The sequence below is a fragment of the Pseudopodoces humilis genome, chromosome 17 (genome assembly GCF_049639895.1).
Source record: "Pseudopodoces humilis isolate 2021_Gansu_Grassland_sample_001 chromosome 17, ASM4963989v1, whole genome shotgun sequence".
In the NCBI taxonomy this organism is placed as follows: domain Eukaryota; kingdom Metazoa; phylum Chordata; class Aves; order Passeriformes; family Paridae; genus Pseudopodoces; species Pseudopodoces humilis.
The window spans coordinates 10,784,984-10,791,030 of record NC_142216.1 but is presented as its reverse complement, the minus strand read 5'-3'; positions in this window follow the sequence as shown (position 1 = coordinate 10,791,030).

Genomic DNA, 6,047 nt, shown 5'->3' with positions numbered 1-6,047 from the left:
CTTAAGCACACAAAATGCTTTCCTCCTTTGCTGTTGGCAGCTACATAATAAAAAGTATGTCTTTTTTTTATGCAGGATTTTAATGAATGCCATATTTAACCAAGTAATTCAAAACAAATAAAAAGTAGTCCCTTCAATTTGAAAATAGTTTTAAATTGTTTTTTGAATATGCAAAACATACCTTACACATTGCATGCAGATTTAATCGTCGCAAAAATAAACCAGATTATTAAGTTCAGATAGCACAGTTTTCCAGTTTCCACAATTGTTCTTGGAACAGTTTTCTCCTTATATAACTTTTAAGAGACTCTAAGGTACTTCTAAGATACTGCAGTAAGAAGAAAAGGATGAGAGGTTATTATGCCTTATTTCTGACTTCCTTTGGTTTCCTTTTTTTTTTAATTTCCTCTTGTTCTTTCTCATGTCACCTTTCGAGATACTGTGTGATTTAGAGTTATATTTGTAGTTTACTAAACTATGTTTTTTGTCTGTAATTCTTGTAATATTTTTAAAAACTCTGTAAATATACATCTTTTATGATTCGCTAGCTACATATAAAATCTTCCTGCTGCTATAAAATGCTTTTATTCAATTTGCATTTTTATGACCACTCAAATTAAAAGGGAACTGCTTTTGTACTGGATTCAGTTCAGCAGTGTGGGCTAATGGTGCAAAAAAAATTCTGCTGAAGGAAAGGATCTGCACAGAAGTTGACCAAGACACATGGTACAAGGGTCTTGTAAAGATTCAAAATTTCTCTACCATTCTGGAAGTCTGTCTTCACAGTAAGAGTTGATGAGGTATTTGGCTAGCATTTATTTAATGGAAGATAGCAGCAAAATGTACATTATCCCCCCATTATTTATCATTGTCTAAACAAATTTATTCTTGCTGTGTTACATAAAATATCTCAGACGAGCCAAAGACTATAAAAATGCAACTTTGTTCTGGATTCATTAAAGCCAAACCTATCTGTGGACAGAACTGCCCTGCGTGATGCTGTGAGCTCAGAGCTCCATGGAGTCTCTGGTTTCAGTGAGCTGTCTGGAGAACTGAATTTATGCTTGACTTGTGTCTCTGTAAGGTGGGGAATTACATGGGGCCTTGAGCCCTGGGAGTGTCATGGACACAGAGACCCATCTTTGACCAGCAGCAGCACACTGAGGTGTGATGGATTATTTGCAGAGTTTCTGTGGTAGAAAAGTTTTCTCCCGCTGTGAAGAACGAGACTTCCATTGTCCTGTGCAGAGCCATTCCATGTTACAATGGAACCTTGACTTAACCAAGTGCTATTTGCACAATGGTGAGTTAGCTTGGATTATTAAGCTTCTTGCGTTTGATGTTTCCTCTTTCAGTAAATAATAAAATTTCTAATGATTCCAAGGAAAATAAGATTAGGCTGCTAGTGTATTTCACATGTTTGCACTATGATGGCATGGTGGTTCTTGCAAATATTTGCAATGGTAATTTCAGGTAATGAAACACCAGCTCTGGTCAGGGCAATTCCAAAATTGACTTCAGCTGTTTTCCATGTTTCTTAGATGGTGAACCAAGGCAATTCTAGCTTTCAAGACAAGACATTTCACAGTATCCTCAAAAAGGCTGCTCAATGAAAAGGTGAAAAAACTGGGGTGAAGGGGGCAAAATCCTAGTCCTGGTTTTTGTAATAGAGTCAGCCAGATGATCAAAAATTATTAGTTTAATTAGTCACCAGCATAGTCTTTCAGACTCTCACAGATCCCTAAAAGCTCAAAACAACAAGCAGCTGCTTCCTTGAAGCAAGTCCTACAGCCAGAAGCCAGGCCTGGCCTCCACCTTCCCCTTCCAGCCTATGAACCTGCCAGACATACAGGGGATTTTCACTTTCCTCCTCAGCTACGTGGAAAAGCACGAAAAAATCCTCTCAGCGTCTCAGAGTCCTTAATGAAACCTAACAGCAGTTCCACTTCAAACCTTGCTGTGCCAGGACAGAAAGCTTTTGCTGACCTGCCCCCTTGCCTTTTCCGTGCAGCTCATTTTCAGAGCATGCCCTGAAGATATCTGCTTTGCTTCTCAGCTGAGTGCAGTGTCAAATTGCCAGAGTCCCCCACGTCCATTTCCTTCTCACATAGACAAAGTGCTTCTGTGAAAACATGCTGATGCTATGTGTTTTCCTGCTCAGCTATTTGCACTGTCACATTCTGTGTTCCACTTGCAGTCTGGATCTAAACAGAGAAGTTTCTGGCTACATCTCACACACATAGATGTGCCAGGAGGTTGCTTGGACCTTGCCACTTATGCTCTAAAATGCCCATTCTCTCTGCAAATGACAGCTTTCTTCTCTTTACATCCTTCAAACTTCACGCACACATACACACAAATGCACACACAGGGGAGCAATGCACTTTCTTTCTTTCTCAGCCACACTCACCCATCCCCCTTGACTTCTCTACTGCTTTTCTCTTGGTCTTGCCATGACTTTTCCTCTAAGACACCCACTGTATTGCCTACCCCCCCTTACATTGCCTTGCCTTTCCTACCCAACCTTGTGCTTCCTTATCATTCCTGACCATTCCTTTACTTTCCTTACCCATCCATGTCATTCCTTTGCCCTTCTTTCCAGTCCAGTTCCTTGCATTTACTTGCTCACTCGTCCCCAGCCTGGAATTCAATATCCCTCTTTTTGTGGAATTTCTTCAACTAGCCTTGCCCTGCCTGCTCCCCCTAGGACTCTCAAGGCTTTCACGTGTCCCCAGTGTTTCAGGAGCCTGTGAGAAGAAGCCCAGAGGAGATCACGTGCAGGCACACCCATCTGTCCTGGCAGCTGTGGTTTGGCAACTCTCCTTACATGTCTTGAATTTCGGACACGAAATTCACATTTTATCCTTGGGCTCCAGGACCAGAATGACAGTTCTTTTGCATACACAGGAAAGCAATTAGCCCAAGTGTTTTAGGGGCAGATTAGAGATGGCCCATGTGAGATCAAGACCAGACAGAGCAGTCTGTCCAGGCTGATTTCACATACCAGCAATTATTGAATGTACCTGTCACTTGCGTTGCCTAGGCACCCCAACAGATTCCTTGCCTTGGCCAGCTAACCCTCCTAGCCCTGCATTCCCTTGCATGCCCAAGCCCCACCCTTGACCTGCCTACTGCCTTCCTCTCAGGCCTTGCCATGCCTAGCCCTTCCTGATTCTGCCTGGCTTACCCATCACTGAGCTTACCTTCCTCTGCCCATGCTGGCCCACAATTTCTGGGCCATCTCTCGCCTACCACTCCATTTGTTTTCCCCTCACTGCTCTGGCCTTGCCTTACCTCTCTCTTAACTTACCCACAACTGCCTACATTTGGTTTGCAGTGCCTTGCCTGCATGGAAGGCAAGGTAAAGAGTGGTAGGCCAGGCAAAGCAGAGTGAGGAAGATGTAGGTAGGGCCAGGCTAGGCAGACATAGGCAAGCAAGCAAAGCAAGGGTAGGCTAGGAAAAACTAGGCAAGGTACTGAAGGCAAGGCATGGCCCAGAGGCTCAGAGTGCCTTTCCTTGAGAAGTAAAAGATACTGTGCCAATATTGGTAGCACAGATGTTAAGGTACCATGGAAAGGTATAGTCCAGCAAGACATTTCTCTCCTGGCCCCTTCTGTGTAGGAGCAGATGTTGGATGTATTCAGTACTGGAAGTGGTATGCAACTTCTGCGTGCTAAGTTCCAGAGGGAGAATGGCAATGCTTTTTCATGGGAAGGAAAGCATGTAAGCCCAGTGTTGGAGGTGCAGATAAGCTGTGTTGTGCAGGTCAACAGCAGCAACAACTTTCTGTCATGGTGTGAAAGCACTGCCTCAATTCGTACAATTATGGAGTCGATATCTATCTTTGGAAGGTGACCTCCTGAAAAATTGAATTTGGCATGCAGTTCCCACTTCTCAGAGGTGGCCTCCATGAAATTCTGGCAGCACACTTCCTTTGTCACATTTCCTTTTTCATACTTCCTTTTTCACATTCTCTCAAGGTAAGCAGCTACGCTGAAGCTTTATGTGTGACTGATCTAGTGCCCTGGGCAGGTAATGCCTAGTACCAGTCCTTTGGCACCTTTGTATGGGATCAGTCCCTGGATGTTTTGTGTTTTGGAGGAGGGGATGCCATTTCTTTTGAGATGGGCTTCTATTTCCTCTCTTTGGCAAAGAAAGAAAGTTTGGATGCAAACTTTGGATGGACTCAGTGAATTTAAAGGCTTTTCCCAATATGCAGTTCTCCGGGTTAGTGATGTTGGACAGTCAGTGGGAATGCAAACACCAGGTTCTTGAGCTTTTTGTCCTGGCAGCTTTAGTTTGTGAGCAGTCCCCACTCCTGTTTGGATCCTGACTCTGTGAGACTGAAGGCTTAGGATGGTACCTAGAGCTGAGAAGGAAAGTGTGGAGGGAGAGCAGGGTGTGTGCTCTTAGTTTGATGGGTGCAGTTAAAATTGTGAGCAGCAAGAGTTTTCTCAGCTGGCACTTCTGTGAGCTCTGTTTCTGCCAGATATTTTCAAGTAAGTGGACTCTGGGAGAGTGCAAAGCTCTGTTAGGGTAAAGGTGTCGCCCTGAAAACTCAGCTTCTGAGCCTGCTAACATAGTTTTCTAAGGGTAAAGGAGTTCGTGTTGCCCTTTGAACATGGGGCAAAGAAGAGTACTTGGAAGGGGAAGATCAGCCAAACCTTTCTGCCCTGACGCCGTTGATTCGAGAGCAGGGACGTTTCTAACTTTTCTCTCTGTCCTTGGGGTGGTTTCGAGCTTGGCTCGGTGTGTTTCCTTCTTTTGCAAGTCGACACCGCCACAGTGTGGCTGTTTTGGTGAGCGCTTACAGTGCCCAGGAAAAAGCCAAGAGCTTTGCTGGTCCCGCTTGCGATGCAAACTTGAATTTGGCAGCAGGGGAGCGGCAGGCACGCTCCTCTCGCAGTCTGTAGGCTGTGCACAGCAGCACAGCGCCCTGCAGCTTCACTCATCGCCTTTTGTAGCGTGAGGCACTTTCCTTCTCCCGGAGGCCAATTCCAGTTCGCTTTCTGTGTCACAGAGTCCAAATTTTCCGTGTAGCTCTCGCTCGGGGGAAATGTGATAGGAGAGATACACTTGCTGGATTTGTCATTCTGTGGCCAAGACATTCAACACAGCACCACAATCTGGGTGATGAGAAGGGGACATGAAGAATGTGGTTTTGTCCTGGCACATTTTTCTGTATGAGACATCTCTGGATTTTTAGTCTTTGAAATCACCCCAAAATCGGCTACAGCACCCCCAAAACATCAAAAATAGCCCCAAATCCCTCAAAATTGGCCTAAAATTAACCCCAAATTCACTTCACCCCAAAATCAGCTTCAGCACCTGCAAAAACCACCAGAACAACCCCAAAATACCTCCCGAAATTGCCCCAAAAGCACCGTTAAAAATTGTTTCAAAATATCCTCAAAATCCCCAGAAATCACTCCAAAACTACTCAAGTCACCCAAAATCACAGAAAAAAATTAGCTTTGGACCCCACAAAGACCCCCAAAATTGCCCCAAAACCATGCAAAATCATGACAAACCCACCCAGTATCACACAAAACCCCTAAAATCGCAACAAAAAATCTCAAAGATCGCACAAAATCACCCCAATATCCTCTTCAGCACCCCCAAATGATCACTAAATCACCCTGAAGCACCGACAATCACAAAAAAAGAAAACCCTGTAACACAAAATGTATTAGAAAGTGTTCATCTGCGCGTTTTCTGATGATGTCCCACGACTGCGTGTCCCATTTTGGAACAGCAAGAGCCAGCCCAGCTCTGTCACATTGAGAAGAAGCTGGACACAGCAGGGCAGGTGGGGTCACACAAGAGCAGAGTAGAGGGGTAGAATCTTGTCTCTTGACCTGCTGGTTATCCTAAAGTGGCTTGTTTTGTTTTGCTCAGGTCCTGGGCAGCACATCTGGGCAGCACACAAGTGCTGCTGGCTCCTCTTGCTGGGCTCTGGGCTCCTGGGCACTGCAGAACTGTTGCTATTTGGATGTACACAGAGACCTCTTACACAAGGATCCAGGGTACAGACAGTCCAAGAGAT